Below are 15921 nucleotides of genomic sequence, written 5' to 3'. Positions count from 1 at the left end.
TGGATCCCATGCTTTTCCCCGGAAAGTTTGCTTTTGTTTTGGGGTTGGTTGGTTTGTTTTGTCACTAATAATATCTAAAATGTGTCTCTTGTTCTGAAATTCCTCAAAAACCTCTGATTTCATTCTCACACATTGCCCTGCACATGTTGTACTCAGTATTTGTGGGATGATTGCCCCTCCCCCAGCAAATCATGGGAAACACATAGAGCTGTTCTACAGATGGACAAACGAAGTCTCAGAAAGGTTAAGTAATTTGTTCAAGGTCATACAGGCAGTGAATGGCAGAGCTGGGGTTTGTCTAATTTTAAAACCCTTCTCCATTCACTCCAGGCAGCAAGAGGGACCCAGAGAAGGTGGGTGCCCTGGGAGATGAGAACTTGTGAGGGTAGAAGATTCTGTTCTAAGGGCTCAAAGGTGTCCAAGGTCTCCCTGGACAGATTTTCCGTCCTCAGAAAAAAACAGCTGATGTTAATTTGCTATCTAGTAATTTCTTCCGGTCATTTTCCTGAGGCAGATTACAGAAGGGAATGAATTATATGTGCAGATGCCAGTGATGAAAGGGGGAGGGGTTGGGGGGGCAGGGGAATGGAGTTGGAGGGTGGCATCACCAGGCCCAGAGCCCCTCCCCTCCCTACTCACCCCAGTGGAGCACAGATCGGTTAAGACTTGAGTCAGTCCTCAAATTCCTGGATGTTTATCAGCTGATGTCACACTATTGCAAGATTTTGTATCTTTTTAGCAAACAGTAGTATCAGCACTGATAGGATGAGCATATAGCCCTTTCTGGTCTCCACAATTGCTCAACAGCGTCCCGTACCACAGAGGGTCACCGCTCGATGACCAGCTTTCCAGCGTGGTCCTGCCTACCTGCCCGGAGTCCTGGAGGAGAGAAGGAAGGCTCACTCCCCCAGAGATTGCTTTGGGAAATTTAGGTCAGCAGGATCTAATTACCCAACTGGCTCCAAGCTGAGGTTTCAAGATTAATGCTGAAGGAGGGTGGAGTAGGGGTGCTGAGGACTCCTAATTGGGAACCATCCATTTCAGGGCCCACACATCAAAGGTGAGGTCTTCGGCCCTAAATGAACAGATCTCACCACTGGAATTACACACAATCTGCTCCAGTCTGTCCCCAAAGGTCTCCTCCAGAATAAGAGGCGGAGCCTGGAGGACTTCGACTCATGAGGCTGTGGCAACAGCCCGAGGAGCAGACAGCGGCTGGCGAGGGGTGCACACCTCCTGTGTGACACACCCCTCCGTGCTTACTCCTCCAGGGGAGAGACCCAGAACCCAGAAGAGGCTGTGCTCTGCAGCAATCAGACTCCTCCCAGGTATACCAGTAACTAAGAAAGCCCTCGCCTTCCTGGATGTTTTCACAGTTGTCCCAAGTGCTATTACACCCTGGGCCAACTAATGTCCTCGCATTGCAAAGTGGCGAGAGGGAGTCCCATGCTCTACATTCCAAGGGCCCCTGGGTTGCTGACAATGGCTGCCCACCCCAGCGGTCTGGGTTCCCAGACAACCGGAAGCAGGAATGTTAACTGAGCCTCCGGAATGCCCACGGAGGCTCACGCGGCCCACAGCAGTCAGTGGGGGCTTAATAATTTTTTTAATTAAAAAAAAAAAAAACAACACAGGGGCGTCTGGGTGGCTGAGTCGGTCAAGCGCTCTGCCCTTGATCTCAGCTCAGGTCAGGACCTCATGTTGGTGAGTTCGAGCCCCAAGTGCTCACAGCAAAAAGCCTGCTTGGGATTCTCTCTGTCCCTCCTCCACTCACACTTTCTTTTCCTCTCTCTCTCTCAAAATAAACAAACTTTTGGGGTGCCTGGGTGGCTCAGTCGGCTAAGCGTCAGGCTTTGGCTCAGGTCACGATCTCGCGGTTTGTGAGTTCCCGCCCCGCGTCGGGCTCTGTGCTGACAGCCCGGAGCCTGGAGCCTGCTTTGGATTCTGTGTCTCCCCCTCTCTCTGCCCCTCCCGTGCTCACGCTGTCTCTCTCTGTCTCAAAAATAAATAAAACATTAAAAAAATAAAAAAATAAATAAATAAACTTTAAAAACAAAACTGATCTTCAGCCCAGTGAGGTGAGAAGAGGTCAACCTCTGGAAACGGTAAGAGTCCAGCTCTTTCTCAGCAGCAAAGATGTAAGAGCAGTCCTCTTCTACAGAGGTATGGCCAAGATGAAATAACTCGGGAACCACATTATCTGTTACAGCTCCGGGCACGCTAATTCCCCACCCCCTTCAACGGACACCGCACATCGTGAAGGGTGGAGGAAAGCTGGGAGATGTCGCTCTTCAAACACTAATTTCTTTAGGACGTTCCCGGTTCTAGGGTTGAGGAGGAAAATTCCTGGGACGAGCCAAGAGCCCCAAGACTCTATAAGAAGTTTCTTCGGGGGTGGAGGTCCTACAGCAGGCAATCGCTCGCGCATTCATTCAACAAACACTCACAGAGCGCCGCCTGCTGTGTGTCCTGAGCCAACGTGCCCGGGGGGCCCGCGAGGTCCGGGAGCCCAGAGAGCCCGGTCCCTTGTGAGTACGGTCCCTGCGTCCTCCTCTCCTGTGCCTTCGAATTGCGGAACTTTAAACTGCTGGGAATTTCGGATGAGGCAAGCAAGGCCTTGCTCCCAAGGTTATTGAAACAACCCCCACCCTCCCAAGAGGTTTTAAAAATTATTATTAGTAAGTCCCCCTCCCCCCGCCCCCCCCCTCCCCCGTCTGCCCCCAGCCGCGGCCCGCCGGGTGTTGCAACCCCGGCCTCTCGCCCAGCGGAGGCTGCCCGGAGCTTCCCGAAGACGCCTCCGGAGGGACCGACGCTCCGGTGCCGCCCCGCGCGCGCCCCGATGGCCTCCGGGTGGGGCGGTGGGGCGGGCGGAGGAGGGGGCGGCACAGGGGGGCGCCCCCGCCGCCCGGCGCCCCGCGGCCGCCCCTGCGGCGCACAGCGCCCGGCGCGCGGGAGCGGGAGCCGGGGCCGGGGCGGGAGCCGAGGGGCGGGGCGGGAGCCGAGGGGCGGGGCTGGCGGGGTGGGAGGGGCGGGGCGCACCGGCCCCGCCCCCCCCCCCCCCCCCGGCGCGTTTCTCTCCCTGCACTTTAAAGCCCTCGCCTGCTTTTTCTTCTTTGCACAGAAGTCGCGCTCGGGCTGCCCGCGCGCTCGCGGCAGGAACCAGGCTCCAGGCGCTGGCGCCGGGGCCGCGGGAGGAGACGACTTCGCTCCCTGCGGCGGGCGCGGCCCGGGGCGCCCCGGCCTCCTCGGCCCCGGAGAGCGGCGGCGGCGCAGGCGGCCCTCCCTGGCGCGGTAGGCAGAGCCGGGCACGGGCACCGGGTGGGTGGGGGGTCCGGGCGGGGTGGGCGCGGGCATGGCGGCGGTCGGGGACTGAGTGGTGGGCGCGGGGCTGGGCGCTGGGGACCTGGTGGGTGAGGGTCCCGCGGGGAACCCTCCTCTCGCCACAGGTCCCGGGCGAGGGGGCCGGGGCGCCGCCCAGCGCCGCTGCCGCTGCGGACGCCTGCGGGTCGCGGCGGCCCCGGATCCCACCTGCGGGGGCGAGACAGGGCGGTGGTCCCCGGCGGCCGCGGCCACCGTCGCGCCGGGGGTCGAGGCTCAGCTACTGCAGACCCGGGGAGGGGACCCCGGACGCGCAGCGGCCCCCGCCGACTTCCAGGTGCCGGGGCGCCCCGGGGGGGGGGGGGGGCTCTTGCGACCGCGACTGTCCCCGCGGTGGAGGCGGGGGCGCTGACCTGCCCCTCCCACACGGGGGCAGCGCGACCCCGCTCCGCGAAGTTAGTTTCGCTTTTCCCGCCAGTCGGGACCCGGCTCTGCAGCGCGGCCCTTACTGGCCCCCTCGGGGCTCCCCCCGCCCTGTCCTCCGCGCCTCCCCCGGGGAGCCCGCCGGGCGACACCCCGGGCGGCGCCGCCCTCTCCGCCGTCCCGGAGCCGCCGCAGCTTCTCCCGGCAACCAAGGGGGAGCCAAGGGGGAGCCGAGTGTTGTGTCAGCAAATCGATTAAAACAGAAAAACCAGAGCAGTCTGGGTGGGTCGGTGGAGCCGCGGGATGGCTCAGTCTGCGCGCCCGGGGTGTGTGCGACCTGGTAGTTGTCCTGTTCAAGTTCAAGGCAAAGGTTCCTGGAATGTTAACTGGCCCCTGGCGCCGTGGCTTGCCCTGATGGGAGGCTACAAGAGTGTGTGTGTGTGTGTGTGTGTGTGTGTGTGTGTGTGTGTGTGTGAGTGTGGTGTGTGCCTGAGAGCCTGTCTGTGTGCGAGAGGTCTGGTGACAGTGTGAATGTGTGTCCCTGAGCCTGCCTGTGTGGGTGTGTCTGAGGGTGTGTCCGTGTGAGATTAAGTGTGTGTCTGCACTGTGCTTCTGGGTCTGTGTGTGTCTCTGAATGTTTCTGCATGTCTGTGGGTGAGTTAGGGCATGTGTCTCTGCGTGTGTGCCTGGGGTGAGTGTGAGTGTGTCGGTGCGGGGTGAGTGTGCTTCTCTGCGAGTGAGGGTGTGCATGCCCCCCATGGTAACCTGGCAGTGGGGCTGCTGGTTACTGAGGGCTGGTTACTTGACTTCCCTTGCTTGGTTCTCAAAAGTGGGCTGTGCGGGGACCGGGCGCAGGGACACCCTGCAGGTGGTGCCGGCTCGGGAGGACCCAGGCTCCTTCTCCCTCCCTCTCTTTTTCTCCGAAAATGAGCCGCACGGTTTGGGGGTGAGTTGGCAGGGGCTGCTTCCTGAGTGAGTAATATTTAATTAAACACGCCAGCCTGTAGCATCAGAAACTGGTCATGAGCTGAGTTTTAACAGGTGGCCATGGTAAAACAACGCCATCCCCCGGTGACTCCAGTTTGGTGTCTTTGGCAGAATTCTCTCCTGGGGTAGGACAGCTGGGGAGGGGGCCCAGAACTTCATCCCGGATTATTGAGGACAGCGAGCAAGGAAGGTGGCGGGGGGGGGGGGGGGGAGGGCGCTCCTCCCTTCTGTGTCCCATCCCTATCTGATACTGCCCCTCTGGGTGGTGGAAAGTGCTAGATTAAGCATGAGAGGCATAGACAGGCATCGCCCCCCCCACCCCCACCCTGCTAAGGAATCATGGAGCTGGGGAAGCCCTGTCTTACTTGCAGGGCATCTGCGTAGGCCAGCCTTTCCCTTCCCAGCAGAGGTCCAGAGAGGGTGGCTGGCTTACGCAAACAGCAGACCCAGGGCTGTGGACGGTCTCCAGACCCCTGGCTGTGGCTGCCGGTTACTGCCTCCCGTGCTGAGGTCACGGGCCAGGCACCTCGTAGCTGCCCAGCTGTCAGGTGATGGGCCCGATTAGATCATTTTAAGCACTTCTCGTTCTCTTACTGCTTTTTCTTTTGCAGACAGGGCTTTACCCAGTAAAGAGAGGGAAAGACAGAAAGAGAGAGAGAGAGAGAGAGTGTGCGTGTGTGTGTTTGCAGATGGGGAGGTGTGGGGTGGCCTAATGCATAAACTTCACAAATCCTTTTCTTTCCCAGCCTGGCTACCACCAGGGAAGCAAGAAGAATAAAAGCTGTGGCCCATGGACCCCAGTGGTTCTGACAGTCACGAGCAGGGGCAGATCTGGCTTCAGGGAGGTCGGGGCCGCGGGCGATTGGTGGGGGCTGCGGGGCTCCTAGGAAGGAGTGGTCCTGCCAGGGGCCCTGGGTGATGTCACTCTGTTGCTGGGTGAGGCTGCCTTCCTTGGGCTGCTCCAGCAAGGCTAAAACCACCCTTCAGTGGGCTCCTGGGGCTGCCCTCTAAAACTCTGTGGACCCCTGGGCAATCGGCATAGATGTTTAATTTCTCCACTGGGGCCTGGGAATGGGCTGGGGGTCCAGCCGGTGGAGGCCAGCGCTGCCCCTGCTCACTAAGGGCGATGGGGTGCTCTCTGTGTGCTCTCCTCGCTGTGCCTGGTCCCTTCTTGGACCTTCCCTCTCCTCGGGGGAGCAGAGACTTGCCTGCCGATGCATTTGTACATTCAGCAAAACCTCCGACTCTACGGCGTTCAGAGTTTTGTCCAGAAATTCCACACCGGTTCCTTTCAAGAAACATAATGCTTTCCCTTTTCCCAGTTATCTGATAGAGGGAGTTCCTCCTGATCTAAGAGTAAAAGTCTAGCTCATAGGCAGGTGCCGGGCATGTGCTACTAAGTGCTTTACAGGCGGGATGTTATTGGAGATGACGATGATGTTGATGATGATGATGGCAGTGATAAGAAATGGTTTTGTAGAACATGCTGGCACGAGGCTGTGATCTGAGTCCTTGACGCATTAACCCTGTGCTTTTCCTAAGAACCCGGGGCAGCAAACTGGTTTTCCTGGGGTTGGAATGGCCACGTGACTTGGCCAAAGTCTTGCTGCTACTGGCTGGTGGAACAAAACTCTAACACTGATTTTGGTGCGTAAGCCTTTACTCAGCATAGCACGCCACCGCCATCACCGTAGCCTTTTCTCCAAGAAGCATGGGCTATTTTTTTTTGTAAATTTTAATGTTTATTTATTTTTGAGAGAGAGAGAGACAGAGCGTGAGTGGGGGAGGAGCAGAGCGAGAGCGAGACACAGAATCCGAAGCAGGCTCCAGGCTGTGAGCCGTCAGCACAGAGCCCGACGCGGGGCTCGAACCCACCGACCGTGAGATCACGACCTGAGCCGAAGTCAGACGCTTCACCGACCGAGCCACATAGGCGCCCCTGCTGTTTTTTTTTAATGAAAGCTTTTTATTATGATGGAAAATTTCCAACACCTACCGAAGTTGGGAGAAGAGTATAAGGTGCCCTCACCAGCTTCAAGGGTCAGCACATACACACGCCCACGCTCACACACGTGTGCACGCATCCACACGCACGTCTACATACGCGTGTGCACACTCAGGCTGGACCATTCTGAAGCAGACCTCAGGTCATCTGTAAGTGGTTCCTCAGCGTGTAAGGGGAAATATCAAGTCTCATAGAGGCGGAGTGTGATTCCCTGGGGGCAAGTCGGGGGAAGTGTATTCTTCCCGACTTGGAGTCGAGGGTCCCTCCTGGCTGTGGCAAGGCGAGGACGGCTCACTGGGGGATCCGTCCTGTTGTCCCCCAACCCCAGAGTTTTGGGGAAGCCTCTTGCTTGTTTTGTGTTTAAAAAATCCTGTTCGTTGCTCAACATGACAAATGAATCAGTCCGCTGGCCATCGGACAAACCACATCAGCTCCCCTGGGCCTCCCGTGGAGACGGGGAGGAGACCCTGAAAGACTCAGCCCTGCTTTGCCCCCCACCCCCCACCATGGAGGCTGGGCCTCGTGCAGGCACGGGCGTTCGAGATCGCACCTGGGTAGCAGGGGACGTGGGAGTCATTTGCCAACAAACATGGCGCCCGGGCCAATCTTAAACCCAACCTTGACCATCTTGAAGTCACCGTGCGGGTGACGGACAGGCGGAGAAGTGTGGGGGCACCTGCCACCCTCGGGGTGCCTCTGGGAAAATGAGGGAGGCGCCGGGTGATCTGGGCCCGAGACTCCGGGCAGGTGACACGTAAATGCCACACAGAGGAGGAATCCAGGGTCTACCTGGTGACAAGGTCCTGACAGCTGTGCCAGCTGTGAACGGCCCTTGTCAGACAGGCTGCTTGTGGCCACACAGCTGCTGGCTGTTTGGGGGCCTGTGATTATTCAAAATGCTTCCTTGTGTCTGTGCATCTGTTTCCTGCTGGTTGGGACGGAGGCTGGCGGTGTTTTCAAGGTGAAATCCACAGGTTCGAGAGCTGTTTGGACATGCCGATGTCCGTCAGCCTCCTCGCTAGTTTGGGGGGGTCACAGTGGGTGGTGACCCCATAGCGAGGGCTGGGGGCCAGGGGCGTGGAGGTACCTTGCACCTGTCCCAGGTAGAAATGGCCTATGGATGTGTCGGGACGGCAGCTAGGCCTGGGGCTCTTGTGAGAGGCCTGGGCTGAAGTGGAAACTTTGGAACCTTCTTTTCCAAGGGGTTACTAGAAGAGATTCTGGCATGAGCCGAGGCATGCCTGGGGTAGAACCCTCGTGCTGGCATTTTCTTCTAGAAACAGGGTCCCCGGGCCCCTGGCTCCCTCCATTCTGCCTCCGTCTCTGCGGGTTTGACTCCCAGCGCTCCCTCAGTTAGGCGGGGTCCTGCGGATTGTCCTTCTCTGACTGGCTGGTCTCCTCAGCCTGATGTTGTCGGGGGTCGTCCGTGTTGTAGCCTGCCTCGGAACGTCCTTCCTTTTCAAAACGGAATAGTCCTCCATTGTATGGATCGGCCACATTTTGCTTATCCGTCCATCGGTGTCAGTACAGGGTGGGGGCCGCAGAGCCAGACGAGGGGCTCGAATCCACAAACCGTGAGATCGTGACCTGACCTGAGACCGAGGGTCTGATGTGTAACCGACCGACCAAACCACCCACGTGCCCCCGGCTTGTAAAAGTGTCCCTCCCAGAGGGACACTTGCTCGCGGGGTGTTCCCGTGGCGGGAGGCCTGCCTCCACCTTCCACCCAGAGTCCCAGCCAGACACACGCTCACCCTCTCGAGGCACCGCGGGCAGCTGGCAGTTGTCCCACTGGACAGCCTGGGTGGGGGGTGGGGTGGGGTGGGCAGGGCCAGGCCACACGGGGTCTCGCTCACCGCTCTGTCCCCAGTGCACAGCGCACACAGTAGGCGTCTCCCAGGTACCTGTTGGACGGGTGAGTGCGGGCAGGGCTGGCGGTTCAGTGGTTCCCAGCAGGGCTCGGAGAGACCTAATCTGGGCTCAGGGGCGGCCCGGACCCCGGCTTTCCCTCAGAGCGTCGGCCCCCCTGACTGTGCGGTGTGACAGCCACCTCATGGGGTGGCCGTGAGGTTTCAGGGCGGTGACGTGCATCAGCACTGGCCGCAGTGCACAGCCCCGACATCCTGAGGGGCTGGTGGCTTCACTCCCCACGGACTCACCCATCACCCGCCCCCTGACTGCCCAGAATGTCCCCCGTGACCCTGTGGGAGGTCCAGAAGTCCAAAACAAGCCGTCTGAGCTATTTTGGACTTCTTGTCATTCATTCTTTCGCTCAAACATTTTTAAGCCCCTACGTGTGCGGCCAGTCTACTGGGCAGAGGATCCGAAGGAAGGGGGGGGGGGGGGGCGGGTCTCACTCTCAGAGACCTGTCTGTCTAGTGGGGGAGACCGGCCTGTCTCCCCTGATGACCTTACCTGGGCGTCGCGGAGAGGGTGACAAGGAGAGGGCAGGGGGAGGCGGGTGGGCACCCCAGGTGGGAGGATAGCAGGTGCAGGAGGCGAGCACAGGCTGGCCTGTGGCTGGGGTAGGGCTGAGTGAGGCCAAGAGGCCGCAGGACGCCGGGAGGGGCCTGTGGGGAGAGGGGCCCGGGCGCGGGATGCTTCTTGAACGTGAGCTCTGACTTGGGCTCCTCAAGGCGGTGGCTGAGGGCCTCGGGGCGACTCCTCGTCTGGGTCTGTCGCCTTTACCGTCTCAGCCACGGGTCCCTAGAACCCGACGGCCTCCTCGTGGTGGACGCTGTTTCCTACGGTACTTTGTCTGGCACACGTTCACTATAAATAGCCGGGTTTCGACCACAAAGAGCATCTGGGCACAGCAGAGCTGGTGTGGGAAAGAAACTCATTTTCCTCCGGTTCAGACGGGAGAGGTAGAGATAGATGGAGTGTTGGGGACCCGAGGGTAGGCAGAGGGGCCGGGCTTAGCGCCACCGGAAAGCCCAGCTGGGCGGTCTGGACGAAACGGAGGAGGAAGGGCCCGCAGAGAGGTCGGGTTGAAGGGCTGGGCTCAGAACTTCAGGTGCTGGGCTTGGTGACCACTGGAGGCTGGCGGGAGGCTCACGGTCCCGGTGGGCCCTCCTATGCCCCTTGTGCGTATAGTTAGTCCTCATGCCGTCGGTGAGGCCTGTAGGGCGGTGCAGCCCCATTTTACAGACGGGAAGACAGACGTTCAGGGCCACTGGGGCCTGAGGGGAGGAGCTGGGAGCCCAGCCCCGCAGCCCGGCTCCCGGGTCTACACCCTCACCCGCCAAGCTCTGCCATGAAGAAGGGGAGCGGTGGAAGTGAGTGGCCAGAGGGGACAGGCTGGAAGACTGGATGTCACCGTGGCCTGAGAAATTGACATAGGGGGCCACAGAGTGACAGAAGGGACCCCGGGTTTGTGGGGATACGATGGCACCCGCAGCAGAAATGGGATTGGCAGCCCATTGGAGAGCCCTTAGCCGCAGGAGGCCCCTTAATATGTTCTGCGATACTGACTGCTTTTTTTTTTAATTGAGGTGAATTCCATACAACCTAAAATGAAGCATTTTTAGTTCTCAACATTTTTTTTCTTTTTTAAAACATGCTTATTTATTTATCTTGAGAGAGAGAGAGAGAGAGAGAGAGAGAGAGAGAGAATCCCAAGCAGGTTCCACACTGTCAGCCCAGAGCCCGACGTGGGGCTCGAACCCACGAACCGTGAGGTCACGATCTGAGCCGAAATCAAGAATCAGACTGTTAACCGACAGAGCCCCCCCCACCAGGCACCCCACGTTCCCACCATTTTCATCACCCAAAGGGAAATCCCGTAGCCGATGGCTATCCCCCGCCCGCCCCCTCCCCCAGCCCCCGGCAGCCAGCAGTCTGCCTTCGTCCGTCTCTCTGGATCTGTGTATTCTGGACATTTCCTATAAATGGAATCATCGACTCTGGGACCTTTTGTGTCTGGCTTCTGGCTAATTACGTTTGGCGTGGAAAGTTCAGTGTTTCCTGAATGGAAGCTGCGTTTCCCTTCCTGGCTCACGTGGGGGCCGCTTGAAGGTGGGGGTGGTTCTGTTCAGACAGCTCGTCTAAAACATTCACCTAGAACTCTAAACACCTGCCTTCCTCTCCGCATCCATTGCCGCCCAAGACCCAGCCACCGCCCTCCTGCTCCCAGCCATCCTTTTCATTGTGTTAAACTTTTCCCAGTGATCTTTTTATTTTTTTATTTTTTTTTTTAATGTTTATTTATTTTTGAGACAGAGACAGAGCATGAACGGGGGAAGGTCGGAGTGGGAGGGAGACACAGAATCTGAAGCAGACTCCAGGCTCTGAGCAGAGGCTCTGAGCCTCAGCACAGAGCCTGACGCGGGGCTCGAACTCACGGACTGCGAGATCATGACCTAAGCCGAAGTCGGACGCCTAACCCACTGAGCCACCCAGGTGCCCCATCCAGTGATCTTTTTAAAATGAACACCCGACGACGCCCACTCCCTTCTCAAAGCCCATCCACGGGGACATTGCTCTTAGGGAAAATTCCCCAGATCCGTGATGTGGCCTTCAGGGCATGACCTGGCCTCAAGCTCATTTTGTGCAGCCATCCCCCACCTCGCTCAGCGATGCCCCATGTGTCCCCACGCGGACCGGCTCTGGGGCTGGGGGGCCAGTATCTCACAGAGCTTTTTCTCCCCCACCCCAGGCCACCTGGGGCTGGCGGCTGTTTCCAGAATGGATCGCTGACAATATAATTTGGTGCCACTTTCAAATCCTGCCGGCCCGTCTGCCACCAGAGCCGCAGCTCTCGTGAGTCACGCTTTCTCCTTCCCTCCCAGTGGTGGCTGAGACCTGACCATCGGGCCCCAAGGGGATGGACTGTCTCTGTCTCGTTTGAGCTAGGACCCAGAGCTCTGGAGCAGGGATGCCCTGACAGGCGCACCGTTTGCTCTGTGGCCACCCTTGGCTGGGTCACCGGCACTCCAGCGGCGGGCCCCGGCTCGGGACAAGACCTGACCTGTCACCGCCTCGGGGAACGTTGGCTCTTCCGTCATTGGAGCCCCTGACAGCTTCCTCCCCGCCTTTTCCCTCCCAGCCTCCGGCCAGCATTTCGGGGAGGTCGTGTCCGCTCCTGTTCTGCTCGAAGTACGATCTTCCAGAAACGGTGTTAACCTTTATCAGATGGCTGCTGTGTGTCAGGCCTGAGGCCCCTGCTGCTATAGACCGAGTTCTAGTTCTTCAAACAGCCCTAGGGATTAGGTATGACCTCCCCCTCAACAGAGGAGCAAAGTGAGCTTCAGAGATGTTTTCTAAGTGGCTGGAGGGGACACGGCTACGTGGGTGACATACAGCTGGCCCGTGTTCTTTCTGCTCTGGTGAACACGCTGACATGTGTAGCACTTCCTGTCGCCAGGCGTGACGCTGGAGTCGTGCGAAGCGGCCCTAAGCCCTCAAGCGTCTGTGACGGAGCAGGTAGAGATGACAGGTGACAGGCCTGTGCAAGAAACACTGGCCAACCTGCCGGGGGTGCTGGCTGGGCACAGAGAGCCTCGTGTGACTGTGCAGGAGCACTGTTCTAGGCTGGGGGGGTGGGGTGGGGTTCGTGGTAGGGGGCAGGGAGGTAGAGTGACCCCAAGGAGGAGGGGCTGGCCATGAGGAGGAGGATCACGGGAAGCTGCTGTGTAGCAGGGAGGCCCCGGATGCCAGGCCCAGGGGTGGGTAGGAGGTACCCTGGGCCTCACCCCACCCCAGTCACCCCAGAAGCTATTCCTGAGAAGGACGGATAAACTAGAAATGTTTGTCTCCATCCGCCTCTTCATTGAACACTCTGGCCAGGTCCTCTTAGGAGCCCCAGTCAAGGCCCTGGTCCCTTTGCCTGGACGCTCTGGGGACTCTCCCGGCAGACCTTTAACCATCAGTAGCTTGGCTGCAGGTCTGGCCAAGGCTGGAGTTTTTGGCTGGCGTGGTGCTGCCCCGTGGCCTGGACCTCTCCTGGGGCAGGGCAGTGGGGAGGCTCCGTGAGGCTTCTGCACCTGCCGGGGCTCCCTTCGGGCCGCCCAGGAAATGGGCCGTGGTGGAGGGATCTGTCTGCTAGGCCGATCCCAGGGGACCTCATGCGGTTCTGACATAAAACACAGGATTCAGAGGACGGCAGTTTTGGGGCAGGGGGAGGTGGGGGGAGCGTGCCAAGGTCTTGGGGCACCGACATGGCTTTCTGGGGGACGAGCCCCTGGACAGATCGGGAGGACCTGGGAATCAGAACCTCCTTGCTTAATTACTCTGAGGACGGGGGGCTTGGGGGGGGGTGCAGGGGGAGACGCGTGAGGGTGTTTGCTTGTCTGAGGGTCTTGGCGGTTTGGAGATTTTGAGAAGCCCTAATGAGAAAGGTCACCTTGCATTTGTGAAGCTTGGAAGAATCACCCTAAGGGGCAACACCAGTGTGAAATGTGTTTAATTATGCATAAATTATATCTAAATGTCAGGGTCCCTTGAAACAAACTTCATCTTCTTTGGAGAAATGTGATGTTCAAAACAATAGGGATTTCCCCGCTCTCCTGGTTCTACCCTATCGGGCCAAATTTGGGACCCCAGGGTCCCAGCAAGCCTGCCTTCCTCACCACCGTGTCACCCTCGGGGGTGTCCAGACAGCTCAGGATAAGGCTTTTTTTTTTTTTTTAATTCCTTCGTCATTCAGCCAATACACACTGAATGCCGGTGCTGTTTCGCTGTCACGGTGCCTCCCCTGAGGGAGATGCCCGGACGGCACCGACCCAGGGGCTATGTCTGAGCCGAGTGCTGAACCAAGGCCGGGTCCCCCCATCCCCCAGGGTGTCTCCCCACTCCTGCGGTTTTGCTTCCGTGTCAGCGTTTACGTGCGTTATTTTCATGGAAAATTTGGGGCACATGCAGGAGCCGAGGCTGGTGTCGTGAGCCCCCCATCTCCGTGACCCAGTGCCACGTGACTGCTGTTCGTGCGTCTTGTTCATGTGCACGGGACACGCTGCTTTCTGGAAAGGTCCTGCTTTCCAGGGGATAACCTCAAAGTCCCAGAAAGGGCCGGATGCGGATCTTGTGGCTTTGGACACCACATCCCCTGGCTGCTGGTTTCCCTCAGAGCCTCGGGCTGCGCCAGAGTGGGGAGACGGTCATTGGAACCAGAACAGGCCGACTTTGATCTTTTTTTTTTTTGTTTTGAGGGGTGCAGGGTTCTGTGCAAGACTTAGCTTTGGGGGAAGTTGTATGAACTGCTGAAAATAAGCTTAGAGGCCACTGTCCTAGAAGCAGACTGGAAGTGGTCTTCTGTCACTCCCTCCGCCACCACCCCCCACCCCCCACTCCCTGGCCCGACTGCCCTTTCCCCAGAACATTTTGGTGAACCGGCAGGAGCAGATAAAGGTCAAGGTCAGGGGCCAGGCAGGATGGTTCTGCCTGAATTGCTGGGTATCGGGCACCTTTTGGGTATTAGGGATGTGACCTCTGTTTTCTTTCTGCGAAGGTGGGTTTGGAGCATCCCTGGGGAACCTGATAACGTTGCTGTATTTGGGCAAAGTAGAAAAATGGAGTTGGCTTTCCCTCCTTCAGCCAGAGAAGAAGCCAGCACGGAGATGCAGGAGCCCTTGTGATGACCAAGTTTCTGCCTTGGTGTAATTGTTCTCCTTGAATTTTTAAAAAGACAAAAGCAGGGAGAACCCGGCTTTCCTGGGTATTAGAGCGGGATTCTGTCTCTTCAAGGCTCAGAGTGTATACAGCAGGACTTAATGCAGGATTCGATCCGAGCAGTCTCGCTGAGATGTAATCCACATGCCATGCAGCTCACCCATCGTGAACGTCCGCTTTTTAAAAAACGTTTCTTTGTTTATTTTGAGAGAGAGTGTGTGCGCACGTGCACATGAGAGCCAGGGGAGGGCAGAGAGAGAATTCCAAGCAGGCTCCTCGCTGACAGCGCCGAACTCGACCTCACGGACGACGTGGGACTCCGTCTCACGAACCGTGAGATCGTGACCTGAGCCGAAATCAAGAGTCAGATGCGCGACCGACCGAGCCCCGCAGGCGCCCCTGTAAATGTCCACTTTGATGATTTGTAGTGACCGTACAGTCGGGCAGCCAGCAGCCCCATCCTGGGATTCATGACCGCTCCCCGCGTCAGGGGCTCTGCAGGCGGGAGCCAGGGCACGAGGATTGCGGTTTTGAGCCCCGTGCGTGCCGGCACCCGTGTAGGAATTACAGTCACGGAGGTTTTTTGGGTAAGCAGCTCGTGAGCTGCGTTTTATGAGAACTGGACAGTCTCGTGCCTCGTCGCTGCACTGACACGGCACGATCCTGGCAAGCACCTGCTGACGGCCGCCTGGGTAGAATTTGGGGCTCTGCGGAGGATGTGAGGGGGAGGTGACCCACAACAGTGTGTGCCGGTTGTCCAAGGCTGGGTGCAAGGCTGTGCGTGTCCCCAGTGGACTGTGCCCACTGACCACCTCTGCCTCCTGGGTTTAGACCAGTTTGCTTAATGTTTATTGAGCACTTACTATGTGCCGGGCACCATGCATGGCACTTTGCGCGCCTTAACTTATTCACTGCTCCCAAGAGTTCTGCTGAGCGGTGTTGGTTATGCCCATTTTACAGATGGGGAAACTGAGGCACGAAAAAGTCAAATAACTTGCCTGGGGTCACACAGCCAAGAAGTCAGGCTGGATGCAGCCCCAGTCTGGGCTCCACGAGGCCTCTGAGCACGTGGAGGCTCCTGATCTGGTGGGATGGGGCGTGGGTCCAAAGGCAGCAGTCATTAGACTGCCACATGGTGTTAAGGTATGTGACATGGGCGTGCCTGGGGTGCTCCGGGGGGGATGAGAACTTTCTGGAGGAGAGAAGCCTTAGCCAGGTGAAGGGGAGGGTGCAGGAGGGGCTCCCAGGTGGGGGAGGCGCCAGAAGACAGACTGGGTGGGAACTGGTTCGCGTCAGCCTGTCCCTCCTGTGTCTCGCCGGCCAGCCCTTAGCAGGCGCTCCGTGGAGACTGAATGAAGTCTTCATTCAGATGGCCGTTGGAGAGTCAAGAAAGCAGAGATCCTGAAGCTTGTGTTTTTGCCTTTAGGAGTGACCCAAACAACTCGAAAATGCCCTCAGATGCTCACTTGACATTTTCAGCATCTCTGCTGGGCTGAGAGTAGATCCGGCTGTATCCGCCGAACCCTACCTCCCCTGCCCCCTCCGATCAGCAAAACGGGTGGCCAGCCGGGAGAGCTGGG

General features: G+C 58.4%; 1 protein-coding gene across 1 annotated transcript in view; it reads left to right on the top strand.

Moving 5' to 3' along the window:
- The first annotated feature begins 3099 nt into the window (after positions 1-3099).
- Positions 3100-15921, top strand: part of SPSB1 (splA/ryanodine receptor domain and SOCS box containing 1) — a 67932-nt gene continuing 55110 nt past the window's right edge. The window contains exon 1 of the mRNA XM_060624601.3: positions 3100-3291. The gene's annotated coding sequence lies outside the window, so the exon portion shown is untranslated. The remainder of the gene's footprint in view (positions 3292-15921) is intronic.

Source organism: Panthera onca, chromosome C1 (genome assembly GCF_046562875.1).
Source record: "Panthera onca isolate mPanOnc1 chromosome C1, mPanOnc1 haplotype 2, whole genome shotgun sequence".
Lineage (NCBI taxonomy): Eukaryota > Metazoa > Chordata > Mammalia > Carnivora > Felidae > Panthera > Panthera onca.
This window is presented reverse-complemented; position numbering and strand designations above follow the sequence as displayed.